The sequence below is a fragment of the Pseudophryne corroboree genome, chromosome 5, assembly GCF_028390025.1.
Source record: "Pseudophryne corroboree isolate aPseCor3 chromosome 5, aPseCor3.hap2, whole genome shotgun sequence".
NCBI classification, from domain to species: Eukaryota; Metazoa; Chordata; class Amphibia; order Anura; family Myobatrachidae; genus Pseudophryne; species Pseudophryne corroboree.
In genome coordinates, this window is record NC_086448.1 from 639,833,613 (window position 1) to 639,840,607 (window position 6,995).

Consider the following 6,995-nt stretch of genomic DNA (forward strand, 5'->3'; position numbering starts at 1 on the left):
CTGTGATTCAGAATAGTTTGGGAGCCACGGATATAGGGTACAATTATAGTGAATGTATATGTTTACATTACTGACATAAAACAATTAAATGAAACAACAACAATATTGGGGTGATACAGGGTAGGATGCATCGTACCTAAAAAAATGCGGCCAAACCTCCAAAAGCCTATGGGCTTTATTTTGCCTTTCCCCCTGAGAGGGATCTAATTGGTTTTGGATTGCCTATGAATCCCTACCCGCAGTGATCGTGCCATTTGCTTCACTCCGTCTGTGCTGTACTCTGCTGTGTGGCTGAGCTGTGTCCGTCCAGGGGCTGAGCTGTGCTTGGTCCATACACTCCATTGGCAGCTCCTGTGCTCAGTGCTGTGCTGTATCCATCCACTCCAGTGTTGCCATTGCACCTGTCCATGTCCATCCACTCCAGTGCTGCCGACGTACCTGTCCGGTGTCCATCCACTCCAGTGCTGCTGACTCACCTGTCCGGTGTCCATCCACTCCAGGGCTGCTGACGCACCTATCTGGTGTCTATCCGCTCCAGTGCTGCCACTGCACCTTTCCAGTGTCCATCCACTCCAGTACTGCCAACGCACCTGTCTGGTGTCCATCTACTCCGGTGCGGCCGACGCACCAGTCCGGTGTCCATCAGTTCCAGTGCTGTCAATGCACCTATCCGGTGTCCACCTGCTCCAGTGCTGTCAATGCACCTATCCGGTGTCCACCTGCTCCAGTGTTAAAATATATATATAATTTATTTTCCAAAAAAGTTAAAAAAAACACTTAAGAAAAGTTAAGAAAAATTTTAAAAAAGTATCCCTTACACTAGTACTGAGATGCTGTAGGACATACCTCAGTGTATTCATACAAGTACTGTGATGCTGCAGGCCATACCCCAATCTGTATCCATAGCAAAAGTACTGTGATGCCTCAGGCTATACCCCAGTGTGCATCCATAACACAAGTACTGTGACGTTGCAGGCCATACCCCAATGTGTATCCATAACACAAGTACTGTGACGTCTCAGGCCGTACCCCAGTGTGTATCCATAACACAAGTACTGTTATGCCTTAGGCCATACCCCAGTGTGCATCCATAACACAAGTACTGTGACGTTGCAGGCCATACCCCAATGTGTATCCATAACACAAGTACTGTGACGTCTCAGGCCGTACCCCAGTGTGTATCCATAACACAAGTACTGTTATGCCTTAGGCCATACCCCAGTGTGTATCCATAACACAAGTACTGTGACGTCGCAGGCCATACCCCAGTGTGTATCCATAACACAAGTACTGTTATGCCTTAGGCCATACCCCAGTGTGTATCCATAACACAAGTACTGTGACGTCTCAGGCCGTACCCCATTGTTTAACAATAACACAAGTACTGTGACACCTCAGGCTATACCCCAGTAATGCTAGTTGCTTTTTTTAAATAAAACTTACTTTGGCTTGCTGGCAGTCAGTGTGTGCGCCCCTGCAGCTCCCTAAGTCCCTGACTGCGCTTTGTGAGGTGGGAGCAGCAGGCTGGGGGCACCATGGCTGTAGGTAGACAGTGTTTCCGCAAAGGCCCATGGGAGGAGGAGCTGCTGCTGCTGGTCATGTGCAGCAACCGTCCTCCTGCAGCCATTTTTGATGCTCCCCTCACTGACTGTTCCTGGCCCGTCAGCTCCCACTGCTGAGAGCTCTGATTGTGGTAGCCAGCCCAAAGCAGGACCTCTGCCCAGGGGCAGATCTAGAAGAAAATGACAGGGGTGGGGGCAAAATGATAGGGGAAAGAAGGGTTGGTCAGCTTGTGCATCACGGTATGCAACTTGTGGTATTAGCGGGGTGTGTGTGTGCTTGTGCTCACACCCGCTAAAGGGGCATGTCCTCGCTACAAGGGATGTTGCCTCACAGGGTATGCCATCTATAACAAGTCTCACCCCTTATTTTCACTTTTTGGACACATCATTTTGCCCAGGTACTGTGCACTTGCTGGTTTGGCTATCTGTATACTTGCTGGTTGGACACAGATGGAAGCAATGTCCAGATACTGCAATACTTGCTGGTTACACAAAAAGACCAGTAACAAACATGTAACCACTGTCCACTCTCTTCACTGTTCAGTGTGTTTGCTGGTGTCTGTTACCCCCAGCAACCACATGCCCTTTATTTTATACTGTGGGAGGGATACGCTCTGCCCTCCAGTCTGACATGTCCAAAAGTCGTGCTGTACTGACTGTTTCATATAGAAATAGTGCAACGCAACTAACTGTCAACGTCACAGTGCTGGGTGGTAGGGGAATTTACTACGTTGACTGGCTGAGAAATATAATTTGGGAAAAACACTGCCCATGTCACATCTCTGCAGATACCTGGGGTTTACACAGGTATAAGGGACACACAAAGGATGACAGAGTCCTCCTCCCCCATGTGCACAGAGTAATTGTATACAAAGTACAAAATATACGATTACGGGTGAGGCAGAACAACAAATCAATTCTGGCAATAAGGTGGATAGTAACAAACTTGAGAGGAGGAATCTAGAAACATTCCAAGACAGTGCTATAAAATATTGTAACCACCAGGCTCAGAGTAATTACAGAATAAATATGTATACAATTATTCAATAAAACACATCACAATAATTGATAAAGAAGGAAGAAGGATAAAGAAATAGAAGGTGCGGGAGGGGGAGGGGGGCTGTGGTTGTCACAAGGAGAATCATCACAAGAAAAATATAGGCTTTAGAAAATATGCATAGGTAGTGGAAGAACAATGTCGGCTTATACTGTAATAATAAAAGAAACAGGCAACACCTGGAACCTAAAGAAAAATCATTGGATAATTGGGAATACAGGTTATACAGTAGGATTCCCAACTAAGGGAGTCAAATAATTGCAATATATGTTGCTGTTGTGAGGGAGGGGAAGAGACTCAATATAAGGGCTCCATTTCCTATAAAAACATAGAGCGTTGCAGTCCAGGTCAGGGAGAGTGGACTGACATTCAAGGTACAATGTAATAGTGAGGATGGATTTGAGGTTCTCAAGGGAAGGGGAAGTCCGAAAAATCAAATGATTTAAAATAATTTTTTTCCCCAGGGTCAATAATGCATACAAAAAGGGAGTATAATGGACCTGGGAAGGGGGTAGACACCAGGCGGTAGTGTTTAGGCCAAGGATTGCTGCTGGGTCCATAGGGAGAAAAATCCAGAAGGTAGACTTTAGATACCACAACACTATGCCAAAATCGTTTCACTTTTGGGCAATGGCAAAAATTGTGCATGAAAAGAGCATTAGGCACTTTTCATTTAGGGCATTGTCCGGTTTCCGAGGAAACCATATGTTTACGCTGCTCGTGGAAAATATAAGCTCGGTGGAGAAACCTAAAATGGATCTCTTGGAGCTGGGCTGAGTGTAGGGCCATCAAAATAGAAGGCAGGGGGGAGAGGAAGCAATTTGCAGACGGAGCCCAGGACCAATCAATTGACCATTTAGAAATCATAGGGGTCAAGAGAACATCAGGTTTGCTGAGGAGTAAATCGTTGTACAACCAACTAGTTTTATAGGAAAAATGTTACAGTTTTAATAAAAGAGGGGATAAAGGGTCACTCCTCCGCTCGTGCACTGGAGGAACAAGTAGAGATTGCACATAATGACGAACTTGAAGAAACATATAGAAATCAGATGGGAGCACAGCATGTCTCTCAGCTAGGTCAGCAAAAGACACCACAGTCCCACCAGGGTCAAACACGTCTCAAATAATATCAATACCCTTAGATTTCCATGTAAGAAATCCGTTATTGTCATGAGGTGGGGTAAAACAAGGGTTCCCAGACAAAGGGATAAAGGGGGAGTACTCTGGGTCCCTATGTGATGCTTTAGTGACAGCCCACCACAAGAGGAAAGCATCCCAAAAAAGCATGTTTGTATGTGCTACGGGTGGGAGCAGGGCCCTGGGAGTATGAAGAAGAGCCCTAAGATCATAAGGATGCATGAGGGCTTGCTCAAAAGCACAATTACCATAAGAAGATGTACCCAATAACCAGTCCGATATGTATTGAAAGTTGAAGGGTTGTTTCGCAAAGAGGCGAAAAAAGGGGGGACTATAGATAATGTCTCTCAGGGGCACTCTTGAATTCTATATATTCATAGAAGGATAGAATAGGATGATGTAATTTATGGGTGGCATAGGATAAAACTTAACTTTTAATCACAGACGAAAGGATAATAAAATTATTGCTGTACATCAGCAATAAATGTTAAAACAAGTATTAAACAACAAAATTATGTTGACGATATGGTAATATGTAACTCACTTGTATAGAGAGGGTGACAGAAAGTTTGTCTGTAAACCCACCGATTTGTAAGTGAGTATTGATGTTTGACGTTTGTCAGAAGCGAAAATATAAGTGTTCCTATTATCTCTATGAAATTATGATGTTATGTACAGATGTACATTCATAGAAGAGATGATGGGAAACCGGCTTATATAAATCTGGACTCCTAGAGAGTGGGTCAGCTACGGTATTGGATTGCGAGGTTGAACTGGAATGAGATTTGCTGATCGGCGGAAGATATCTTCCTTAGTACTACAGTACCCGGTATTCCCAGAGGGTCACCCTTTCTGGTACTGACCTGGCCCAATGCTGCTTGGCTTCCAAGATCAGGCGAGATCGGGCATGTCCAGCATGGTAGGACTGTAGAAAGTCAAGAAGGTACCTGTCAGCATAGACAATGGCCACTGATGGGGCCAATTCGGAAAAAATGATATAATAATTGATACCGGTCAATGACCCTAGGTCGCCCCCAAAAAAGACGCGTAAATAGGTGGGGGGGGTCTAGAAAAAAGGGAGAGGTTAATTCACAAAATGTATTTATACAACTAAAATGACGTGTTAAATGGATGGGTAAATCTGAAAAAGACGGGGAGGTTAATTGCTCACCCCTAAAAGATTTCACAAAATGAGATTGTAGTGAGAGCACGCGTGAATAAATTCACAAATAGTCCATGGTGAGAAATGTCCCAAAAATGAAATAAGGACTATAGTGAGAGCACCTGCTCAAAAATAACCCAATTGCTCCATAAACATGCAACCTGAGTTATTAGTGTGGAAATTGCCGTGGGAGATGGGGACAGTAATGCACCTGTGCTGTATCTTACAGAGCATATGGACTCAGAAGTTACAGCCCACGGAGCCTGAACAGTAATTTATAAATAAAAGGTTAACCGTAAATTGCTGATAGGCACAGTAATCTCAGACTTGACATAAAATCCAGTATGAGAACTAATAGGAATTAATGGACTCCTCCCAGCGAACAAACAAGCTCCTCCCAGCGAAACGCGCGTCACTTCCGGTCCGGCACTCGACTTCCGGGAACTCCGCGACGGGGCTCCGGCGGGCGGACTCCTCAAACCAGCATCGCAGCAAGTATACCACCGCTCCATGCGGCGGACCTAGCCCCCTGCTCAGATCACCTCCCTGTGCACTCAGCACAAGAAGAAAGCCTTTCACACCTTAAGCGGCACAAGACGGGTTTTTGTTTCCCTGGCAACCATGGTGAAGTGTTTGAGGTTTCCATGGTAACTGTATACAACAGTTACCAAGTGTAGGGAAACCACTCATCAACTTCATCAAAATTCTACATATTTACACTAAAATTATCTATGACATTTTGCCTATGCAGGGAAGCACTTATCAGCCGCATATTAATTCTGTATTTATAGAGTTAATTATTTGATTATCCATATCATTACTGCAGGGGAGCTTTGCTAAGCGACACTATTGTTATTGATATCTGTATAAGACAGTTTTTTTCTTCATATGAGATAGTCCTAGCTGCTACTCTTTGCTGGATTCTACATTTAACTTGATTAATAATATCATATGGGTCAGCACAGTTTTTGCAAATATATATACATGAGACAATCAGTATAAAACCAATGCGTCCTCGTGCTACAAATGCATAGCTGTTCTTACAAAATATTGTAATTAAGTGAATCTTTATCAATCTTTGCATTGTATTATGTGTGATGTCTGAGAACAGACGGACAGCTGCTTTTGCAGCCTTTGTGCTGTAGTCCATTAATTCCTATTAGTTCTCATACTGGATTTTATGTCAAGTCTGAGATTACTGTGCCTATCAGCAATTTACGGTTAACCTTTTATTTATAAATTACTGTTCAGGCTAATCCGTGGGCTGTAACTTCTGAGTCCATATGCTCTGTAAGATACAGCACAGGTGCATTACTGTCCCCATCTCCCACGGCAATTTCCACACTAATAACTCAGGTTGCATGTTTATGGAGCAATTGGGTTATTTTTGAGCAGGTGCTCTCACTATAGTCCTTATTTCATTTTTTTGGAACATTTCTCACCATGGACTATTTGTGAATTTATTCACGCGTGCTCTCACTACAATCTCATTTTGTGAAATCTTTTAGGGGTGAGCAATTAACCTCCCCGTCTTTTTCAGATTTACCCATCCATTTAACACGTCATTTTAGTTGTATAAATAAATTTTGTGAGGGGAGAGAAATTAACCTCTCCCTTTTTTCTAGACCCTCCCACCTATTTACGCGTCTTTTTTGGGGGCGACCTAGGGTCATTGACCGATATCAATTATTATATCATTTTTTCCGAATTGGCCCCATCAGTGGCCATTGTCTATGCTGACAGGTACCTTCTTGACTTTCTACAGTCATACCATGCTGGACATGCCCGATCTCGCCTGATCTTGGAAGCCAAGCAGCATTGGGCCAGGTCAGTACCAGAAAGGGTGACCCTCTGGGAATACCGGGTACTGTAGTACTAAGGAAGATATCTTCCGCCGATCAGCAAATCTCATTCCAGTTCAACCTCGCAATCCAATACCGTAGCTGACCCACTCTCTAGGAGTCCAGATTTATATAAGCCGGTTTCCCATCATCTCTTCTATGAATGTACAACTGTACATAACATCATAATTTCATAGAGATAATAGGAACACTTATATTTTCGCTTCTGACAAACG

General features: G+C 43.8%; 2 pseudogenes; one reads left to right on the forward strand and one right to left on the reverse strand.

Moving 5' to 3' along the window:
- Nucleotides 1–4,570: 4,570 nt before the first annotated feature.
- LOC134930753 (5S ribosomal RNA) lies at nt 4,571–4,689 on the reverse strand (annotated as a pseudogene).
- Nucleotides 4,690–6,675: 1,986 nt separating this feature from the next.
- Nucleotides 6,676–6,794, forward strand: LOC134930457 (5S ribosomal RNA; annotated as a pseudogene).
- Nucleotides 6,795–6,995: the final 201 nt, after the last annotated feature.